The following is an 11,988-nucleotide window of genomic DNA, read 5'->3' on the forward strand; positions in this document are numbered from 1 at the left end:
CTTATTTTGGTCTCATAAAACATCTCAAATTTTAAGGATTTCCTGATTTTCTTAAATCAATCCAAATATTCTACAAGGAAACTCATATTTTGTAACTTTACCATTTAGTAATATAAAATTTAGAAATCATTAAATTCATTTTGAAGTGAATTTGTCATGTATCAAGCATAACAGTTTTGAAATTAAAACAGATATGACTCAAACTGCACAAAAAATATGTGCATCCTTGTAAAAACTCACCAAAGATACCAGGGCCCGTATGCATAAAGCTACTTAAGTTAAGATTTGTTCCGAACGGACGGATATTTCTACATGTTCTATGATAAATTAATACTACGATTGGATATCGTAACTTAAGTGGTTTTATGCATATCAGTTCAGGCTTATAATTTGTTACGTCAGACACGAGTAATTCACAATTTTTTAAAAACATATCTTAAACAATCAACACACATATTAAACATCATTGGTATCTGAGTGTATATAAAATAACATTGTTGTGCTGATATCCAGAGTAATCTAAAATAAGTATTATATACTGTGAATCACTTACTGATTTCGATAGGCGAAGACAATTTGTGTGGGTTGCTTTACACTTAAACTACATGGAGTATTTGTAATCAAGTGTGAAAATAGTGGAAGGCATGTAAGAAAATGCCGAATAGTCAGTGAACTTTTGTATGATCACACGGTATATTGACCTTCATATGTCATTTCGGTATTTGTTTTGTTGGATTGCTTTCTCATCGTTTTTTTTTCTGTCAAATTTTTGTTTTATTATTACAATAAAATCAATTTATCATACTTTTGCTGAAATATAGAATATTGTCTATTAAGGAATATTCTAAATAGGAAATATAAATCAAGAAATAAATTATAATATGAAGTGCAAGTAATGTACTTCTAATGGCCAAAACTTAAGGTAACTAATACGACAACCCCTTCGATTCAACTGTTACTTGATTTTCTGTTTTATCTCAATACTGGTGGTTAAGTAATACAAGATTTACAGACACAAAGTTCATTTGTACCAACTCCTTTTCAGGTTCTAACCTACTGTCATAAGTATTATGAGTACTATTGTGCTGATTATAAAAATCACAGTAAAGACCCAGAACGAAATAAAGTCGATTGCAGAAGAAACATCATTCCAGTACAATGCATGAACTCTTTTGTCAAGGTCCATTTCCTCTGTTGCCTGTATGTTCGTTACGCTCTGCACCCGATTTTCATATTTACAACAACACCTTGATAATGAAACCAGATACTGAAACGCTTTGTTTGGTTCCCTGTTCGAATCTCTATGACGAATGCGCAGTTGTAACGATGAAATGACTAGAGCGAATATACCCAAGCAAATCTGGATCTGTATATAAACAGACAACATGGAAATATTATCGGAATTTGCTGGTAACTGAGTACTTACTAATGTCAGAAATACCATAAAACCAAGCGCGACGGTAATAGAGTAAGACATTTTTTCACGAGCGTCGGCTGGCAAAACAAATACAAGTATATTCAAAATTCCAAGAAATACCATAGGTAAAATGGTGAAAACATACTAACTTGACTTACGTTTGATGTTGAGTGTATAAGTTATTACAGAATTCGATCCCGTGTTATCAACGTTTTGCGAAGTTGACACGATCGTCCACAATGCGTTTGACTTGTATTCATCCATTTGTATGTTGTCTACAGTCGGATTAATACTAACTTGAAAAGTAAAATGTGACCACATTGTAAAAACAATATCACATGTTTGCGAATCAAAGGGAAAATAAGTCACATCTAAGGAATATCTGGTTTCAAATACCTGATAAGGATTCCAGGCCACATCTCCATTGACACTAAGAATTACGTTATAAAAAGAACCTCCTAATTCCTTGAACTCGGTGATTCCGTTGCGCAGTACAAAATCTGGTTTCCACAATAGGATCTGCGGAAGTGTAACGCGTCCTATAGGATAAGATGATAAATCCCATGTCAAGAAATCATCAGTCCAGCTTGGACCAATATAGGCCGTACAAACGAATTTTCCCTCCAACTCGTCAAATTTATTTATACTTAGGAAATTAAATTTGACATCCAGTGATACGGTTTGTGACTGGTCGCTTCTAGGACGTAACGTTTTATCATATGATTTGGTTTGAAATAATTCAGTTGTTAAATTTGACAGAATTTCAAAGGAATATGTTTGAACACCTGGAATGTCATATATCAACAGGTACACTAAATAAAGCAAGCAACATTTCACTATTTTTTTCTGTTTTAGTTATAAGTTATTCCAAAGGTTTCCTCAGTATCCATTAATCAACTATTGTATTCCAATAACTAATCGAATGTTTTCTTAAAACTGCAAACGTTATCAATTATATGGATTTGTTAGCCATTTTAGTGGTTCGTTATACTCACTGGTGTTAAACTGATAATCGTAACTGGAATTACGACGATCCCAATATGGCGACGGCAGAAATAGGTAAAATCTTTCCAGTCATTTATCTCAAATGTAGCCCGTTGTTGTCAAGAGTTACTCAGCTGCAAGGTTTTTCTATACCATTACATCATATTTGAATCGTAACGGTGCACTATAATTGTCTAAGCGCTTAGAAAATTGCCGTCGAAAAATTCGGGATGATAATCGTAACTCGCAAAAATGATAATCGTAATCTCAGTATTAATAAATAAGAAGATAATCGTAACTTGATAGTGTTTGATTGGTATTGACACGAAAAACGTCTATCTAATAGCATATGATGAAAATATGGTGATGAATTAATCACGAAAACGTTCCCACATCTTATGACAGTTCTAATGTAAACAGCTACATACTAGTATATATCATAAAATTGGAAGGGGGATCAGCTTCAATAAATTTGTAAATGGGGAAACACGAACTATGTTAAAATACTGAAAACTCCAGGAACTAGGACCGTCACAAAATATGGGAGAAAATTAAAAAAAAATGTCATCATGATTTCTTCGTGTTTAGAGTAAAAAAGAAATATTGTTTGGTATTCTATTTAAATACGGACTTGAAAACAAATGTCACACCTTTTTGAATGTGTAAAAAGTTGTATAGCTCATAAATACTATAAAAATGCTTAGCAACTTCATGACCGTCACTGACATTTCGATATCTCAGAAAATAACTATAAATTTTAACAACACCAATTTAGTTTGGCATTCTAATTCTAATAATATGACATCCTTAAAACGTTTAATGATAATATAAGAGTAGAAAAATTATGGAATGCTTTGTGTGTTATGGAGTTAAGCACATGGTGACGTGGAGTTCATTGTCAAACATGGATTTGTGATCTTTAATAGTTTGACTAAATGCCCGAAGATCAAGAAATCAAATTGATGTGGCCTTAAATTACCTTACAAGCTATATTTATTCAAAGAATGACTGCAACTTCAAGAAATCATAGCGCATATTCCGCCATATCAGAAACAAACTGATTCAAGAAATCATACATACTTGGTATATGAAAAATATGCTGCATACATATGCATGGAAGTTATTGTAGAGAAAAAATATTGAAGGTAACAAAGAACATTTTTGTACTTGCATAATTACCATACACTTAGTACTTTTCTATCAAATGAAAACAAAAATTAGCCTTTCATAATTGTCATGCATTTTTCTGAAGCACAAAATATTTGTTTGATTATCTATTAAAGTCTTTGTAATTAAACCAGTTTCGACCGTGATGATCTACATATTATGCCTTGTGAGGACCAATACACACATATATATATAATATATAAGTATTTGTGGTTTTTTTTCAGTCCTTCAAATGCTTCGCAAGACTATACGCGCCATTTAGTTAAGGCTAATAAAAACATAAACACAAGTAACAATAAACACAAGGAACAATAAGCACAAGGAACAATAAACACAAGGAACAATAAACACAAGGAACAATAAACACATGGAACAATAAACACAAGGAACAATAAACACAAGTAACAATAAACACAAGGAACATTAAACACAAGGAACAATGAACACCAGGAACAATAAACACAAGTAACAATAAACACAAGGAACAATAAACACAAGTAACAATAAACAATAGTAACAATAAACTGGTAACTATTCTAGATCCTTTACCATCCACCCTGTTTAAAGAAACGTCCTAAAATACATGGGTATTTAATCAAAATATTTGAAAATAATTTTTAAAATCATATAAAATATCAGTGTAAAACAGAACAAAAGTGAATTCACTTGAAAAATATGAACGGCTATTTTAACCGGGATACATTTCACTCCAAAATTAAACTATATGTATTTCTATTGAAATATAAGGAAAAGGGCAAAATGAAAACTCATATTCACCAATCAAAGTGTCAACTTTTTACTATGGCCGTTTTTACACACAAAATACCATTGACAAGCTGGAAGACACATTTACTATTTTTTAGTTACTATTATCCCATAGAGAAATTACGATTATCAAACAAGAAAAATGCCATCGAATTACGATTATCATCCCGAATTTTTCGACGGCAATTTTTTAAGCGCTTAGACAATTATAGTGCACCGTTACGATTCAAATATGATGTAATGGTATAGAAAAACCTTGTAGCTGAGTAACTCTTGACAACAACGGGCTACATTTGAGAAAAATGACTGAAAAGATTTTACCTATTTCTGCCGTCGCCATATTGGGATCATCGTAATTCCAGTTACGATTATCAGTTTAACACCAGTGATACTGAAAACAAACATATTCAAATTCTTCACCTGTAATTTAAATCCATTTGTTCTGTACAATACAAAACATAATGTGGGTGATTTATACGTCGGGTTTTTACAATGGAAAGGATAAAGAAGTGAATCAAAAACAGAGTTTATTTTTGTTATTTCATCATGAATGTTTCATATATTTTACATGGTTATTCATGTTGACGTATATTTAAAGTTTTGTATGACAGAGGTCATATCTTCAGCGGAAATCTGGTGACAAAAATTATCTCCCTTCTAACAAATTTGTTAAGTTCGATACTCAATTAATTTTTTACCGGTCTTCACATGAGCACTCCACCCATATATGTACATGTACAAGGCTAAACAAAAACAAAAAATGAGGAAAAAAGAAAAGTAACAACCAAATGTTATAATATTGAGCAACGATAAACACTTTGGAAATACAGTAATTATGACATGTTGAAAAGGGATTCTGTGGTATATTGAATGCGAATCAAAATAAAGGACCTAAACTTATTTACATGCGATTATTGTATGAAGTCAAGAATATAGCTCAATTGTTAACTGTTTTGTGCAAATACTTTTTTTGAAAGGCCAGTGAACTGTTTTTACCATTAAAATCTGAACACTCATAGTTTTAAAAAAATAATTTTCACATATAAACAAACATTTTAAAACGGATGTATATCTGATGGTATGACCAGACCACTTTTTGACCCCTTGAAATCCAAGATTACAAAATTTCATAAGTCTACCCAATAACATCCTACAGATGTTCGTTAGACATAAGTATTTCAGATAACAGTATTCCTATTTGTTTAATTTTTTCATAACGATTTCTATAAGAGCTTCAAAATTCTTTAAGGGATAGCAAAACTACAAAAACTGCAAAAATAGCTTCATTTTGATATCTTGTTATTAATTTTCAAATACGAGCCAAGGCTTTACCCGAAAAGATATTTTGCTGCAAGGTGTATTTTACACAAAGAATTATGTCGATTCGGGTTGCTCATCCAATTCTTACGGAACTTTAAACAACTGTCATACCAGTGGGAAGTATTAATTAGCTATAAAACCAGAATTAACCCACCTTTTACTTCAGAAATGCCTGTACCAAGTCAGGAATATGAAAGTTGTTTTCCATTCTTTCCGTTAGTTAATATATTGTAAGGTTTTATAGACTGCCTCCTATTTGAATGTACCTTGAGTTCGGTATTTTGTTTGTACATTTAATACCTTTATGGGGTAAGTCCTCGGCTCGCATATATTTTGTCCAAAAACTACATGTAATCGTTGACTTCAAATTTGTGAATTTCGACTTGAATTCAAAATGACTTTGAAAATTACCTATTTGCACCAAATTGTCCAGAATTTATCTGACTGTTCAATATCAATAAAATTAACATAATTTTGAAACACTTGAAGTATTTTAGATTTTTTTAAAACCAGGAAATGCTAGTTATGTCTGTTATCAATACCACCACCTTATAACCCCTTATATCTCTTATTTTGTGATTTTTGTCAGCAATAGGCAACTATATTTGATGTTATGAAACATTGCAAAATGTATACATGTCCGCCTGGTTTATCTTACCTTGACCTCATTTTAATGTTTCATTGGTCAAGGTATAGGTTACTTGATGAGATTCATTTCCTAGATATTTAAAGCGATAGGTAAACCGAATAATTGCAAATTTGTGGCGAAGCTTCCATTGAGGCAATGGCAACTACCTCACCAAATTTTTAAACAAAAAATAGAGAGGATAAAGCTAAGAGAGATAAAATACATAACGTGTAATCTATAGTATAGAGTATCGGTTGAAGATGGTTCAAAACATTTTACTTCTTTATCCTTTACTTACGTATTTCTCATTATTAACTTTAAAAAATAATTCCAAACTTTGAATGACCAAAGAAGACAAAAATATTTTGTTTCAGAAATGGACAAATTATACTTTGCAAAAATAAACTATGATTCAAACAAGAGGTCAGAACTGTGTATCTGATATGATACTTTATTTTTTATTGCGTTTAGTAAATTGATTTTCAACAGAAACTTGGCAATCCTGTGGAAACCAAATGTGCTCCACTCCCCACTAAGCCAGACACGTACCTTCATCTATATGTCTGTATAGTTCGACCAGTTATAACATATCGGTGCATCATGTAAACGTTTAAAGTTGCAAGACTTCAAACTTGAATATCACCGAATCAGTTGTCATGAATTCCTGTCAGTTTTATTTCATTTGGTTAAGACTTGTCAGGAATTTGAATACCAAGAACTACAATTTTAATCATTAAGAAAAAATAAAGTAAATATATAAAATAAAATATAGCCAATCGATAAAAAAAACGTCTCATTCATAATATAAAATAATTGATTAATCTATGGATGACTGCTTAACTTCAAAGGTCAAATAGTACAAACCTTTTCTAAGTGATAACATATTACATGTTATGATGAATGTATACTAGACATACATGCATGAGTTGTACGCTTGGCGCTCTAGCACAAACAGTAATAGACTGCAGGATGACATGACAGTCACCTTGTCCTGACTTATTATTCTGACTTTGAGCAGACCAGTCTTTGCAGTTATTTCAAAATGATTCGCTAGTTAGAGAAGCAGCAATTACTTTTGGTTGATCAAGTTGGTGATTCAATAAATGACATTGGATAGCAGAGACCAGTACATCACCACGATAGGCAGTTTGTATAAAATGGAAGAAATCAAAATGAAAGGGAGTTTTAATTAAGATAACTATACGTTATCTGGTTTTTGTTGAAAGTCGTACGATAGCTTGTAATTGTTCACATATTTGTCTTTTTGTCATTAGGGATAGTTGAAGTCTTTTGTTTGAACCAGCCAGGGATCGACCAAAGATCTTCCCACACTTGAGGCAAGCAAGCTATCGAGGGACAACCATCACAGTTCTTGTCCCGGAAAAGACTTTCGACGCTGTCTAAATAATCACGTAAGTTTGGTCAAAGCATACAAAGTCATGTGATAACTTATAATATCAAGAAAACCTCAATACATAAAACGACAGCCACTGGTTTAAAGGCTACCTATTTGGAAAGGCATATAAATAATGAGACAGGATTAAAAACGTTTGTGAGGGCTCGACCCTCACTTAACTTAGGTTAGTGGTTTAACAAAATAACATTAGAACAAACTGTAAAAAAACAGTTTGAAAGTGGTCGATTCAATACATAGGTATTCAACTTAAACTTTACTTTAAAAAAAACACTAAACAAATAAAAACAAATGACACAAGTTATTGGTTTAAGAGTATTCACAGTTATTTAAAGAGGGTAGGAATGCTCTTTACCGTCAGGCGTCAAACGGTCATTTCCGGCTACCGTTAGCGTCAAATTGGTTAAAATCTTATCGTGATTGGTAAAAAATCAATATCGGTCTCAAAAAATTATCCGTTACCGTTATTTTTTGGAAAAAAATTAACGTGATTCGTCAAAATCAGTCGATTTTTTTTATCGTCATAAATAAAATGTACATTTTATCGTCATGCCCCAAAAATTACCGTTAACGTCATTTGGCAAGATTTTTTACCGTTATTCGTCATGAAAGTACACTCATTAAAGCTAGGTCAAAGACTAGTTTCAAAAAGTAAGTGTATATAAATATAAAAATAAGAAGATATGGTATGGTTGCCAATGAGACAACTCTTCACTAGGGACCAAATGACATAGAAGTTAACAACTATAGGTCACCGCACGTCCTTCGACAATGAACAAAAACCATACCGCATAGTCAACTATAAAATGCTCAAAAATGACAAATATAAAACAATTCAAACGAGAAAACTAACGGCCTGTTTTATGCACAAAACAATGAACGAAAAACAAATATGTTAGACAGCAACAAACGACAACCACTGATTTAGAGCCTCCTGACTTGGGACAGGCACATACAGACAGCAACCAACGACAACCACTGAATTAGAGCCTCCTGACTTGGGACAAGCACACATACAAAATGTTTTCAAAGACTAAAGAAATATCAAACCGTAAATCTCTTATTGATGTATTGTGAAAACTTCATAAATACTAGTAGTTTAAGAAAGTATACCTGTGTGTTATGCGAAAATGTAAGTATCGACTGGTATAAGAATATATACGTTATTAACTGGATAGTTCATGTATATGTTTTGGTTATATATTTTAAGTTATTAAATATAAAATCAATATTAGTACTGATAAAGAAAATTATATTCAAAGATCTTACTGCACTATGTCATTGATAAACAATAAGTTTATTCAATAACTTTATATGGAACGTATCTTAAAGTCATATGAAACGAGTTTCTTGTAATTCTAATGTTATCGAAATTGGTAGCCAATACACCATATATACTAAACTAAGTCCTGTATGCACGTTTTTCATATTCATTACGAATCTATAACGTATCATCGACAAATAATATTTCATTCAGTGATTGTGGATCTCAAGCTAATTAACTTTCGATTTGTTGCCGAAGTTTACCGGATCGTGACATTGATAAACAATCAACACGTGACAAATAAGTGAATTGATAAAGCCATGATATTTTCTTTTATATTTTCCATGCGTTCCCATTTGTTAATTAAAAATTTCCCTGACAGTTTTAATTGATTTGTTGTATTAAATTAGTCCTTTAAGAATCAGTCATTACTATTTATCTTCAAGGCCACGTTTGTTTACATTCTTTCATCACAGTTGTCGCCTCGCACTTGCGCTGTGCCGTGGCCGAAGATCTAACGAGAAGTGACTGCATACGGGAAAATATCGGCGAATTAATGTACGAGAATACAATATTTCAATAGAAAATTTTGATAGGATAACAGATTTTCTTATGCTAGAAAGTCCCCGTTGGCTTGTTTTAAAGTAAAACTTAGTCATTCAAGTTTAAGGTTCCGTACTCCTAACAACAAAATTATTATATTTAAATTTACCTATGTACGTTATTTTATTAAACGCCATTTTGTCCCAGTTTAGAGTTGTCTTTTTGACATTTTTATAACATCTTTTTTTATTAATAATGTATCTATATTGTGTCATAGATCAAACTTATTCGTTCAGTGTATGTTTACTTGTTTTTGTTTATATGCATGTCTTTTTGATCGAGTTAAGCCATTTCAATTGATATTTTATAGTGTGTCTTTCTATGTTGTAATGTTACACTACTGTTTCAGGTTAGGGTGAAGGTTGGCGCCTGTTAAAAGTTTAAACCCGCTGCATTTGTATGCACCTGTCCTAAGCCAGGAGCCTGTTGTTCAGTGGTTGTCGTTTGTTGGTGTGGTTCATAAGTGTTTCTCGTTTCTCGTTTTTTTTATATAGATTAGACCGTTGGTTGTCCTGTTTGAATTGTTTTACACTAGTCATTTTGGGGCCCTTTATAGCTTGCTGTTCGGTGTGAACCAAGGCTCCGTGTTGAAGGCTGTACTTTGACCTATAATTGTTTACTTTTTACACATTGTGACTTGGGTGGAAAGTTGTCTCATTGGCACTCATACCACATCTTCTTATTTATACATAAATCATAATCAACTTTTTATTAAATATGAGGTTTCATGACTTTCATAAATAGCTCCATAAACAACGCCATCTTAAAATTAAGATGTAATATTTTGTTTAGTAAGCAAAACTTCCTAACAAAATTTTTGTATTTGTGAAAGAAATAAGTAAAGGTGTGAAAAATAATTTGTGAAAACGAATTAATAATTACAAATTATACATTGCTATTATTGAAAATGATACGTCACTACAGACACGGGCAAAGCGAGCCAGTTAAAATATATACATACGAAAGGCCCCAAATAATAATAATCGTCCAAAAAAGATAAGAGAATTCTATATTTTTCCTCTTTTTTTATACAAGTGTACGTTGTTGATAAATATTTCTTTTAAATGGATCTTTACTAAGTTTGGCCGCGAACCGTTATTCATAACTGTACAGTTACAATTTTGCTATTAAAATATAACAAGTGGTGTTAATAGGACTCGACGTCTATGTCACCGAAGCATAGATTGTGTCAAGGAGAGATTAACAGCTTAACTCATCTCATCAAATTCCAGTAAGTATATTTAGCATTTCATATATTTTTTATGACAAAAGATAGCTTTATGTGAGTTGCTTTAAACAATCATATGGCAATATCATTTAAGATCGTGTAGAGGTGTAGTATTGAGTCGAAAAGTCATAACTGTCAATCGAAATTAAAGGAACATTAAAACGCTTTACTTTATCCCAAATAGAATAGAAATCAGGGAACTAGTTACCAGGACAGAAACCTTAGTTGTAGATTTATCATCTGTCTGGCTTAATGACATTTTCACATTATCAGTTTAAGCGATAAGACAAAGCTTGTTGTCGTTTTAATTTCACTGACAAAGGTATAATAGAAAATATCGCAATCGTAGTCTACGCATCATAAGGATCATTTTCTCTGAAATGAATTTCTCGTCACACGATTCAATATTCGAAATCGGATGTATGTATTGCAGTATCGCATGATGAGTTATAAACGCAAAACAATACCCAAGACGGACGTCATAACTTATTATGTCTAACTGATGACCGTTTGTACTTAGATTTATGACATAAAGCATTTAACAGTTTTAAATCTATGTAAGCAAAACGTTTGTAAAAGTAGTATCATTGCAGTACAAAAGATCTGACTACTGGGCTACTTTTGAATTCTGAATTTTCCAAATACTAAGGATTTTCTATCCCAGATATATGTTATACGTAACTTAGCTGTATTCCACAAAACTTTTCGGAATTTTAGGTCCTCAATGCACTTCAGCTTCGTACTTTATTATGACGAGTCTTTTGGAGACGAAACGCGCGTGTTGGAGTACAAAATTTTAATCCTGGTATCTACATGGTGAGTTTAATTACTAACTTGCAATCGATACTATCTGGCCTTATTGCAATATACCATGGTGTGATACAAAAAAAAAATAATACTTTGCACGATATATGAATATGGGGATAAATTTGAAAACAAGAAGTTGCAAATGTTGAAGATAAGAAAAAACGGCAAAATATTTTTCCTTGTTCTTTGAGTGCCAATTTTTGTAAATTGTGTGGTTCTCTGAAACATCCAAATTGAATACCTAATTATTTTCCAGTTAGCTAGAATGTGTTTATCTTAAAACAACAAATTCAAAATGTTTGAAACCCCACAAACTTACACTGTTCTCATAAGTCGCGAAAATTGATACCCACGATGAAAAATACTGCCACAATAACATTAACCAGGATGC

At 32.0% G+C, this 11,988-nt stretch overlaps 1 pseudogene; it reads right to left on the bottom strand.

The window, feature by feature from the left end:
• Positions 1-1,026: 1,026 nt before the first annotated feature.
• On the bottom strand, positions 1,027-3,826 carry LOC127701977 (neuronal acetylcholine receptor subunit beta-2-like; annotated as a pseudogene).
• Positions 3,827-11,988: the final 8,162 nt, after the last annotated feature.

The sequence above is a fragment of the Mytilus californianus genome, unplaced genomic scaffold (genome assembly GCF_021869535.1).
Source record: "Mytilus californianus isolate M0D057914Y unplaced genomic scaffold, xbMytCali1.0.p SCAF_5, whole genome shotgun sequence".
Lineage (NCBI taxonomy): Eukaryota > Metazoa > Mollusca > Bivalvia > Mytilida > Mytilidae > Mytilus > Mytilus californianus.